This window comes from Elephas maximus, chromosome 1 (assembly GCF_024166365.1).
Source record: "Elephas maximus indicus isolate mEleMax1 chromosome 1, mEleMax1 primary haplotype, whole genome shotgun sequence".
In the NCBI taxonomy this organism is placed as follows: Eukaryota; Metazoa; Chordata; class Mammalia; order Proboscidea; family Elephantidae; genus Elephas; species Elephas maximus.
This window is the reverse complement of record NC_064819.1, coordinates 39015824-39028512: the sequence shown is the minus strand read 5'-3', so window position 1 is coordinate 39028512 and position 12689 is coordinate 39015824.

Here is a 12689-nt window from a genome sequence, read left to right as displayed (position 1 = left end):
CCCTGTTCCCTAGAGCATGCAGATGTGTTGGTGCTGCAGACGGACCATGGGAACCCAATGTTTTTGGCTGTAAGGACTTGGAGGTACCAGTTATCTTTGGACCCTTGTTGCAGGTTGCTATGTGACCTGAGTGGAGACACTAGTCCTTAGGTCCCCTGATGCGGGTAGGTGAGGACTCTGCTTAATAGGCAAAGCAATGTCAAAACATCAAACACCCACCTCTCCACTGCACAGCTGAAGCAGTTGTACTTTGCCAACAAGGGCCTATTCTGAAATAGGCCCCCACAGGTCCATGCAGAGGGGAAAGATACTCAAAGGCCACGGACTATTTATGCCTGGACAGGAGCCACTTCTGTCCTGAGCTCCCCCAGTTGGTGGAGCTGGCAAATTATCTTTTCCCCCAATTGCGAATGGATTCCTTCTCTAGGGTCTGGAGGATGTCTCTAGGCACTCAACGGGGCCTATCTCAGGCCCAGGGAAATCAACAGCTGCTGAAGCTGGCTTGGGGGCAGGGAGCGTGGTAAAATATATGCAAGCACTTAGCTTTTGCTGAAAGCATCGTTCTTCTCTAGTTCAGGAGGTGTGAGTAGGCCGTGTGGCTGGCTGCTTCTCCCTGAGGAAACTGCGGCTAGATGCTAGTACCAGCCCACCGCAGCCATTCATGGGAATGGTGGCTGAGGCCTCCCGGAGATTCAGGTCTGGTAACTCCTCTCCACTTCTGAACCATCTCTTCCTTCCCCTGCCCCTCAGTTCATTTTCTAACCTTGTCTTTGATGTTCAGGTCTCCTAGCTTGTCATAAATATACTCGTTTCACTTGTTTTTTGGGTCTTTATTGTAAGAGGGCTCACTGAAAGTGTCTGTCTATCCCTCCATCTTAACTCCGCTTCCTGAAGTCGAACATTTTTTAAACAGAAGCTTAATGTTCGGGTTGTAAGAGAGTGAAACCCGAGTTCATCACTTCAATAAAGGACCTAAACTGAATTGCTGGAACAGCCAGAGGTCTGTACCATCTCATTTCATATTATCCATCTGTCCACCCATTCATTCACTCATACATCCACCCACCCATTCATCCATCCATCTACACACCCATCTGCCCATCCACTCAGCCACCCACCTATCCACTCATCCATCAACCTGTCCACTATCCACCCATCCATCTGCCCACCTATCCATCCATCCATCCATCCATCCATCCATCCATCCATCCATCCATCCATCCATCCATCCATCCATCCATCCATCCATCCATCCATCCATCCATCCATCCATCCATCCATCCATCCATCCATCCATCCATCCATCCATCCATCCATCCATCCATCCATCCATCCATCCATCCATCCATCCATCCATCCATCCATCCATCCATCCATCCATCCATCCATCCATCCAATAATTTGTATTTCATACCTATCAGATGCCAGGCACTCTGATGTTTAGAACAAAGAGGTGAACAAAGTAGACTCAGCCCTGCCCCTGCTCTCATGGAGTGATAGAAGTTATGCTGCCATTCAAAATAAGTGTTTAAACAAAGAGATTTAGCTATTTAATGAAATGGCAGCACTCAACAACAAATACTTGCACTTGGAATCCATAAAATTCCCCTCTAGCCTAAATAAAACACCATGATCAGCTTGCACTTCACCATGAAGTTTCTTCCCTACTCACCCACATGCTGCTACCTCTCTTCTAGTTTCTCTGCCCCCTTTGGTCCTATTTGTAGGTTCCTCCTCTTTAATGAGCCCATTTGAGCCTGTCATAGGCTACACAGAAGAAGAAGCCTCAATTTAAGAATCTTCAAGAATGCAGCTACTCCTACAAGGAAATACCTCCATAAGCCTAAATTACTTTTAAAACTGTTTTAAATTGGTTTCATCATTGATTGTCACATGATGTAGTTTTGAGCTTTTTTGTGTGTGTGTTTAGGTACTCCGATACAAGATAGGAGTCCCAGAGTGGTATGAACAGTTAATATGTTCAGCTGATAACCCAAAGATTGGAGGCTCAAGTCCACTCAGAGGTACCTACTTTAGAAAGTCAGCCACTGAAAGCCCTATGGAGCACAGCTATACGCTGGCACTTATAGGGGTGCTGGAGGAAGTCAGAGATTCTCCTGCTGGCCTTGAAGACATAAACTGCCAGGTGGTGATAAGGTCTGTGAGGGAAACCTGTGGCAAGGAATTAAGCATCCTCTAGGAGCTGAGAACCGCCTCAGCTAATAGGCTGAAAGAGAATGGGGCCCTAGGTCCTACAACCACAGAAATGAATTCTGCAAACAGCAGAAAGGAATGCTGCTCAGCTGACACTTTGATTGAACTTGAAAGCCTTGAAAGACCCTGAGCAGAGGATCCATTAAGCTGTGCCCAGACCCTGTGACCCACTGAAACTGTGAGATAATAAAAAATTTTTATTGTACTTGAAGGGAAAGTTTACTAATCAAGTCAGTCTCTCATATAAAAATTTATATACACCTTGCTATATACTCCTAGTTGCTCTCCCCCTAATGAGACAGCACACTCCTGCCCTCCACTCTATTTTTGTGTCCATTCAGCCAGCTTCTGACCCCCTCTGCCCTCTCATCTCCCCTCCAGACAGGAGCTACCCACATAGTCTCATATGTCTACTTGATCCAAGAAGCTCACTCTTCGCCAGTATCTTTTTCTATGCCACAGTCCAGTTCAATCCCTGCCTGAAGAGTTGGCTTTGGGAATGGTTCCTGTCTTGGGCTAACAGAAGGCCTGGGGACCATGACCTCTGGGGTCCTTCTAGTCTCAGTCAGACCATTAAATCTGGTCTTTTTACGAGAATTTGAGGTCTGCATCCCACTGCTCTTCTGCTCCCTCAGGGGTTCTCTGTTGTGTTCTCTGTCAGGGCAGTCATCGGTTGTAGCCGGGCAACATCTAGTTCTTCTGATCTCAGGCTAATGCAGTCTCTCGTTTATGTGGCCCTTCCTGTCTCTTGGGCTCATAATTACGTTGTGTCTTTGGTGTTCTTCATTCTCCTTTGATCCAGGTGGGTTGAGACCAATTGATGCATTTTAGATGGCTGCTTGCTCTCGTTTAAGACCCCAGATGCCACTCTCCAAAGTGGGATGCAGAACGTTTTCTTAAGAGATTTTATTATGCCAGTTAACTTAGATGTCCCCTGAAACCATGGCCCCCAAACCCCCACCCCTGCTATGCTGGCCTTTGAAGTGTTCAGTTTATTCAGGAGACTTCTTTGCTTTTGGTTTAGTCCATTTGTGCTGACCTCGCCTGTATTGCATGTTGTCTTTCCCGTCACCTAAAATAGTTCTTATCTACTATCTAATTAGTGAAAACCCCTCACCTTCTCTCCTCCCCACTCTTATAACCATCAAAGAATATTTTCTTCTCTGTTTAAACTATTTCTCGAGTTCTTATGATACTAGTCTTAGACAATATTTGTTCTTTTGCAACTGACTAATTTCACTCAGCATAATGCTTTCTAGATTCCTCCATGTTATGAAGTGTTTCACAGATTCATCATTGTTCTTTATCGATGCGTAGTATTCCATTGTGTGAATATATTATAATTTATTTATCCATTCATCCATGGATTGGCACCTTGGTTGCTTCCATCTTTTTGCTATTGTAAACAGTGCTGCAATGAACATGGGTGTGCATATATCTGTTCATGTAAAGGCCCTTATTTCTCTAGGATATATTCCAAGGAGTGGGATTGCTGGATCGTATGGTAATTCTATTTCTACTTTTTAAGGAAGTGCCAAATCGATTTCCAAAGTGGTTGTACCATTTTAAGTAAATGTGTGTTAAAAAAAAAAAAAAGTTGATTAAGCAATGTTAGGTAACCAAAAGCAGATTACGGAGTATATACAGTCTTATACAATTTTATTTTATTTTTTTAGAATACTACAAAGATATATGCCAAAATGCTAACCAGTTTTTATGTTTTCCCCTAGAAGTTCTATAGTTTACAATTTACATTTAGGTCTATGATCCATTTTGAATTATCTTTTTTATAAAGTGTGAGGTATGGAAGAAGGTTCATTTTTCTGCATATAGAGGTACCATTTGTTGAAAAAACTGCCCTTTCTCCACTGAATTTTTTTTGCACCTTTATCAAAAATTGATGGGCCATATTTGTGTAGGAGTATTTCTGGACTCTATTCTCTAATCCATAGGTTTATTTTTTTTTATTCTGTAATCCATAGGTTTATTTTCTATCTTTAGTACCATCTTAAGTACTGTAGCTTTATAGTAAGTCTTGAAGTCTTAGTATGAGTTCTCCAGCTTTATTCTTCTTATCTAGTTTTTAATTTCCCTTAAATACTTTCGACATAGGTATTTACAGACATTATAAAGTTTTTGTCCTTATATTTCATTATGCAATGACACCACAATACCATTATAATCTTTAACAAAATTAAGAGTAATAATTCTTTGTCCCACTTCACATTTTAAGGAGCATATATCTTTTAATGCTACTCGTTCCTCTCTCTCATTAAGATTACCACACCCTTATGGAAGAAAATAGTACAACAAAACAAAGTAAACTGCCATTGCCCAAGACCCCTCTTCATATTACTTCTCATACCCATGCTACCTCACCAGAGAAAGCATCAGCTAAGCATCTACCCCAGATATTGCAAACACAGAATGTAATATCCCACAATCTATGTTCTAATTCCACCATAATAAAAATAATTGGGCCATCTTGTTTTCACAGATATTTTGTTCTTGCATGAAATTCAGTGCAACTCACTAGAATTTTGGAAATCAAATCACAGTATTATTTATTTTATTTGTTTTTTTATTGTGTTTTAGGTGAAAGTTTACAGGTCAAGTTAGTTTCTGTCTTAGTCATCTAGTGCTGCTGTAACAGAAATACCACAAGTGGATGGCTTTAATAATGAGAAATTTATTTCCTCACAGTAAAGTAGGCTAAAAGTCCAAATTCAGGGCGTCAGCTCCAGGGGAAGGCTTTCTCTCTGTCAGCTCTGTGAGCAAGGTCCTTGTCCTCAATCTTCCCCTGGTCCAGGAGCTTGTCAGGTGCAGGGACCCTGGGTCCAAAGGATGTGCTCTGCTCACAGCGCTACTTCCTTGGTAGTATGAGGTTCCCAACTCTCTGCTTGCTTCCCTTTTATCTCTTGAGAGATAAGAGATGGTACAGGCCACACCCCAGGGAAACTCCCTTTACATTGGATCAGGGAGGTGACCTGAGTAAGGGTGGTGTTACAATCCCACCCTAATCCTCTCGACACAAAATTACAATCACAAAATGGAGGACAACCAGGTATTGCTGGGAATCATGGCACAGCCAAATTGATACACACATTTTGGGGAGCATATAATTCAATCCACAACAGTTTCTCACACAAAAATTATACACACATCGTTATGCTGCTCTCCCTATAAGCACACTCCTTCTTTCCACCCGGATTTTCCCGTGTGCATTCAACCACCTCCTGTTCCTTTCTGCCTTCTCATCTCACCTCCGGATACGAGCTGCCCATTTAGTCTCATGTATCTACTTAAGCTAAGAAGCACACTCTTCACAAGTATCATTTTACACCTCATAGTCCAGTCTAATCTTTATCTGAACAGTTGTCTTTGGGAATGGTTTTAGTTTTGGGGTAAAAGAGAGTCTGGGTGCTGTGTCTTCCGGGGTCCCTCCAGTCTCAGTCAGAACATTCTGGTCTTTTTACTAGAATTTGAGTTCTGCATCCCACTTTTCTCCTGCTCTGTAGGGGACTCTCTGTTGTGTTCCCTGTCAGAGTGGTCATTGGTGGTAGGTGGGCACCATCTCAGTCTTCTGGTCTCAAGCTGATAGAGTCTCTGGTTTATGTGACCCTTTCTGTCTCTTGGGCTAATATTTTCCTTGTGTCTTTAGTGTTCTTCATTCTCCCTTGCTTCAGGTGGTTTGGGACCAACTGATGCATCTTAGATGGCAGCTTCCTAGCTTTTAAGACCCCAGACACCACTCACCAAAGTGGGACGCAGAACATTTTTTTAATAAACTTAGTTATGCCAATTGACCTAGACATCCCTTGAAGCCATGGTCCCCAGGCCTCCACCCCTGCTACCCTGTCCCTCAAAGTGTTTGGTTATATTCAGTAAACTTCTTAGCTTTTGGTTTAGTCCACTTGTGCTGACTTCCCCTAAGATAATTCTTGTCTACTATCTAGTTAGTGAATTTCCTTCTCCCTCCCTGCCCACCCTCATAACTATCAAAGAATGTTTTCTTCTGTGTATAAACCTTATCTTGAGTTCTTATTAATAGTGGTCTCATACAATATTTGTCCTTTTGTCACTGACTAATTTCACTCAGCAAAATGCCTTCCAGGTTCATCCGTGTTACAAGATGTTTCGTGGACTCATCATTGTTCTTTATTGTCGCATAGTATTCCATTTTGTGGCTATACCATAATTTGTTTCTCTATTCGTCTATTGATGGGCACCTATGTTGTTTCCATCTTTTTGCTATTGTGAACTATGCTGCAGTGAAGATGAGTGTGTATATATCTGCTGGTGTAAAGGCTCTTATTTCTCTAGGATATATTCCAAGGAGTGGGATTGCTGGATTGTGTGGTACTTCTATTTCTAGCTTTTTAAGGAAGCACCAAATCGATTTCCAAAGTGGCTGTATCATTTTACATTCCCACCAGCAGTATATAAGTGTTCCAATATCTCCACAACCTCTCCAACATTTATTATTTTGTGTTTTTTAGATTAATGCTAGCCTTGTTGGGGTAAGATGGTATCTCATTGCAGTTTTGATTTGCATTTCTCTAAATTTTTAATGGCTACTGATCGTTAGCTACCTGAATGTCTTCTTTAGTGAAGTGTCTGTTCATATCTTTTGCCCTTTTTTTAATTGGGTTATTTATCTTTTTGTAGTTGAGTTTTTGCAGTATCATGTAGATTTTAGAGATCAGGTGCTGATCAGAAATGTCATAGCTAAAAACTTTTTCCCAATCTGTAGGTAATCTTTTTACTCTTTCGGTGAAGTCTTTGGATGAGCATAGGTGTTTGATTTTTAGGAGCTCCCAGTTATCTACTTTCTCTTCAGGTGTTTGTGCATTGTTAGTAATGTTTGGTACTCTGTTTATTAGGGCTCCTAGCTCTGTCCCTATTTTTTCTTCCATAATCTTTATTCTTTTAGATTTTATATGTATGTCTTTGATCCATTTTGAGTTAGTTTTTTTTTTGTGTGTGTGTGCATGGTGTGATGTATGAATCTTATTTCACTTTTTTGCAAATGGATATCCAGTTATGCCAGCATCATTTGTTAAAGAGACTGTCTTTTCTCCATTTAATGAATTTTGGCCTTTTGCCAAATATAAGCTGCTTGTAGGTGGATGAATTTATGTCTGGACTCTTTATTCTGTTCCATTCATCTATGTATCTGTTGTTGTACCAGTACCAGACTGTTTTGACTACCAGGGAGGTATAACAGCTTCTTAAAATCAGGTAGTGTGAGGCCTCCCACTTTGTTGTTCTTCTTTAGTAATACATTACTTATCCAGGGCCTCTTCCCTTTCCATATGAAGTTGGTGATTTGTTTCTCCATCTCATTAAAACATGTTGTTGGAATTGGATTGGGATTGCATTGTATCTGTAGATCACTTTGGGCAGAATTGAGGTTTTCACAATGTTGAGACATCCTGTTCATGAGCAAGGTATGTTTTTCCACTTATGTAGGCCTCTTTTGCTTTTATGCAGTAGCATCTTGTCGTTTTCTTTGTATAGGTCTTTTACACCTCTGGTTAGATTTATTCCTAAGTATTTTATCTTCTTGTGGCTATTGTAAATGGTATTGATTTGGTGATTTCCTCTTCAAAGTACCCTTTGTTGGTGTAGAGAAATCCAACTGATTTTTGTATGTTCATCTTGTATCCTGATACTTCGATGAAATCTATTATTTTCAGTTGTTTTCCTGTAGATTCTTTGGGGTTTTCTGTGTATAAGATTCTTTGGGGTTTTCTGTGTATAAGATCATATCATCTGCAAATAGAGATACTTTTACTTCTTCCTTACCAATTTGGATGCCGTTTATATCTTTTTCTAGCCTAATTGGTCTGGCTAGAACTTCCAGTACAATGTTGAGTAAGAATAAAGAGCATCCTTGTCTGGTTCCCATTCTCAAGGGGAGTGCTTTCAGACTCTCTCCATTTAGGATGATGTCGGCTGTTGGCTTTGTAAAATGTCAGTTCTTATGTTGAGGGATTTCCCTTCTACTCCTATTTTGCTGAAGAGTTTTTGTCATGAATGGGTGTTGGACTTTGTCAAATGTCTTTTCTGTACCAATTGGTAAGATCATGTGGTTCTTGTCTTTTGTTTTATTTATGTGATGGATGACATTGATTGTTTTTCTATTGCTGAACCATCCCTGCATACCTGGTATGAATCCCACTTGGTCATGGTGAATTATTTTTTTTGATATGTTGTTTAATTCTATTGGCTAGAATTTTGTTGAGGATTTCTGCATCTAAGTTCATGAGGGATATAGGTGTGTAAATTTCTTTATTTATAGTGTCTTTACCTGATTTTGGTATCAGGGTTATGCTGGCTTCATAAAATGAGTTTGGGAGTATTCCATCCTTTTCTATGCTCTGGAATACCTTTAGTAGTGTTAACTCTTCTCTGAAAGTTTGGTAGAATTATCCGGTGAAACTGTCAGGGCCAGGGATTTTTTTTTTTTTTTTTTGGTTGCTGGGGCTCTTTAAATTACCTTTTCAATCTCTGCTTTTGTTATGGGTTTATTTAGTTGTGTTTTCCCTGCATGTGTTAATTTAGGTAGTGTGTTACTAGAAATTTGTCCATTTTCTCTAGGCTTCCAATTTGTTAGAGTATAATTTTTCATATTATTCCATTGTGATTCTTTTGATTTCAGTTGGGTCTGTTGTGACATTGCCCATGTCATTTCTTATTTGGGTTATTTGCTTCCTCTCCTGTTTTTCTTTTGTCAGTTTGGCCAGTGGCTTATCGATTTTATTGATCTTTTCAAAGAACCAGTTTTGGTTTTGTTAACTCTTTTGATTTTATTCAGTTCGGCTATAATTTTTATTATTTACTTTCTTCTGGTGCCTTAGGGCTTCTTTTGCTGCTCTGTATTTGTTTGAGTTGTAGGATTAATGTTTTGATTTTGACCCTGACTTCTTTTTGTGTGTGTGTATTTATTGCTATAAATTGAACTCTGAGCACTGTCCCATAAGTTCCGGTTTCATTCTCATTTCATTCTGTGAATTTCTTTATTCCATCCTTAATTTCTTCCATTACATATTAGTTTTTGAGCAGGGTGTTCCTCAGTTTCCATGTTTTTGATTTTTTTTCCTTGCTTTTTCTGTAATTGATTTCTACTTTTGTGGGTTTATGGTCAGAAAATATGCTTTGTAATATTTTGATGCTTTGGAATCTGTTAAGGCTTGCTTTATGGCCTAATATGTGGTCTATTCTGGTGAATGTTCCAAGTTTGTTGGAAAAGAAATTATACTTGGAGAGGTGGGGCCAAGATGGATGAGTAGCCAGATGCTTCCGGTGGTCTCTCTTACAAGAAAGACCCGAAAAAACAAGTGAATCAATTATATATATGACAAGCTAGGAACCCAGAGCATCAAAGGCAAAGTTAAGAAATTGGACTGAGTGACGGGGGAGGGAGAGATGGTGCAGAGGCAGCAAGGAGTTGCTGAGTTGGTGGCAGCACTTCAGCCCTTATTCCCCTGCCGCATGGCTGGTGCTATAGTTCAGGGTTATGGCTGCTTCAGCTAAAGTGGGCAAGCAAAGTGACGCACCCCGACCCCCTGGCATGACTCTGATGGGACTGGCTGTGGCATTTAGGACAGGGCTGCTTCAGAAAAAGAAGGCAAGTGAGGCAGTGCAGCCCCGACCACGTGGCGTGACTGCTGCGTGGACCAAGCCAGCACACACAATCTACACACGCCTCCAGAATCTGAGATAAAACAGCTCTCTCAGCACAAGTGATTTAATCTAAATTAGTACGCAGATCTAATCGCTCCTCCTTTTGAAAGAACTCTCTCCTACCTATCTGATCCCTTCTCCCTCTGCCCTAGCTGGCTTCAATAATGGTTGATTACCCTGGGCCTGAAATGGTCCTTTACCCTGGGCCAGGGCTTTTGTCGTTGTTGTTGGGACTCTTTAAATTACATTTTCAATCTCTTCTTTTGTTACGGGTTTATTTAGTTGTTCTTTCCCTGAATGTGTTAATTTAGGTAGTTAGCGTGTTATTAGAAATTTGTCCATTTTCTCTAGGTTTCCAATTTGTTAGAGTATAATTTTTCATATTATTCCGTTGTGATTCTTTTGATCTCGGTTGGGTCTGTTGTGACATCGCCCATGTCTTTCCTTAAGCCATTCTCCTAGCCTTGGAGAAGGAACAAATTAACAAAAAGTGGAAAATACTCTGTTAACTCCCCTAATCTGGAAACTCAGAGTAAAACCTGCTCCAGTCCAGGTACAAGCAGTTCACAGACTTTGTCTGTCACCCCTGCATAGATCCAGGTGGCATCATTACAGCAAATTGGACCTGGCTGTTATATTGCAAGGGGAAATCTGTTTGAGGTCTGACTGTAACTGTTTCAGCTGTACAGTGAAGAAGCAGGTTTTTGACATTTGATACCACTCTGCCTATTAAACAGGGCTGTCACCTACCCACAGCAGGGGCCAGAAGTCTGGAGGCCCCACCCATACTACCTAGCCACCCATGACAGGGGTCCAAGGATAAGAGGTGCCTACCAGTCCTTACAGTTAAAAGCATTGGATGACTATGGTACAGCTGCAGAGTCCACCCACCAGAGTGCTCTAGAGAACAAGGATGTGCTTTCCTCACAGACATTCTAGGGAAGGTTGTCAGCCCCATTCCCTCCTCAGAGTGTGACCCCCTACTGCTACCAGAAACCTGTGTATACACCAATCACCACTGCTCCTCTAAGATTGTAGGTGAGAGCTTGCACCACACACTAGGTGACTGACTACTGGGACACCTAGCTGAATGTATATAAGAACAGTGAATGGACTCCTAGGCTCCTATACCTGGTAACAGCTCTAGCCATCTGGTAACAGGACATTAGTGCTTCACAGGCTCCGATAATCAAGTTAGCTCACTCTAGTGGCCTGTGTCAGTATATCAAAACAAAACAAAGCAAGAAGCTAGGACATAATGAGCCAACATAAAATAAATTAATACAATAACTTATAGATGGCTTGGAGACAGTGGTAGATATTAAATCACATAAAGAAGCAGATCATGATTGCCTCAACAAACTCCCAAAACAAAGAATCAAGGACTCTTCTGGATGAAGATGTGTTCCTGGATTACCAGGTGTAGAATACAAAAGATTAATATACAGAACTCTTTAAGACCTCTGGAAGGAGATCAGGCAAAATGCAGAACAAGCCAAGGAGCACACAGATAAATAAATAGAGGAAATTAAGATTATTCAAGAACACAGTGAAAAATTTAGTAGGCTGCAAGAATCCATACAGAGACAGCAATCAGAAATTCAGAAGATTAACAATAAAATTTCAGAATTAGAAAACTCAATAGAAAGTCAGCAGAGTAGAATTGAGGAGATGGAAGTCAGAATTAGCAAGGTGGAAGTTAAAACACTTGGCAACAGTATATTTGAAGAAAAAGCAGGTAAAAGAATTTTAAAAAATGAAGAAACCCTAAGAATCATGTGGGACTCTATCAAGAAGAATAACTTGTGTGTGATTGGAGTACCAGAACAGGGAGGGATAACAGAAAATACAGAGAGAATTGTGAAGATTTGTTGGCAGAGAAATTCCCTGATATTGTGAAAGAGGAAAGTATATCTATCCAAGATGCTCATCAAACCCCATACAAGATAGATTCCCCCCAAAAGTCAACAAGACATATTATAATCAAACTTGCCAAAATCAAAGATAAAAAGAAAATTTTAAGAGCAGCCAGGGATAAGCAAAAAATTACCTACAAAGGAGAATCAATAAGAATAAGCTCAGACTACTCAGCAGAAGCCATGCAGGCAAGAAGGCAATGGGATGGCTTATATAGAGCATTGAAGGAGAAAAACTGCCAGCCAAGAATCATATATCCAGCAAAACTGTTTCTCATATATGAACATGAAATTAGGACATTTCCAGATAAACAGAAGCTTAGGGAATTTGCAAAAACCAAACCCAAACCACAATATATACTAAAGGGAATTCTCCTGTTAGAAAATCAATAATATCAGATATCAACCCAACTCTAGAACACAGGACAGAACAGCCAGATATAAGCCCAGAGAGTGAAATCACAAAAATAAATCAAGATAAAAAAAGCTCAAAACAGGGAATCAGTGATGTCATTATGTAAAAGATGACCACATTAAATCAATAAAGAGGGTCTAAAGTAGGCATAGATCTTCCATAAGGAGAGGAAATCAAGGCAATATAGGGAGATACAAGTTAGGTTTAAACTTAGAAAAATAGGGGTAAATATTAAGATAACCACAAAGAAGATTAACAATCCTACACATCAAAATAAAATACAAAAAAAACCACAAAGACTCAGCAAAAACAAAATCAACAACAATTAAAAAGAGGAACACACAATTTACCAAGAAAAACTACTCAGCATGAAAAAAATAAGTGGAAAAATGAAACTGTCAACAACATACAAAAAAAGACATCAAAATGACAGCACTAAACTCATACCTATCTAT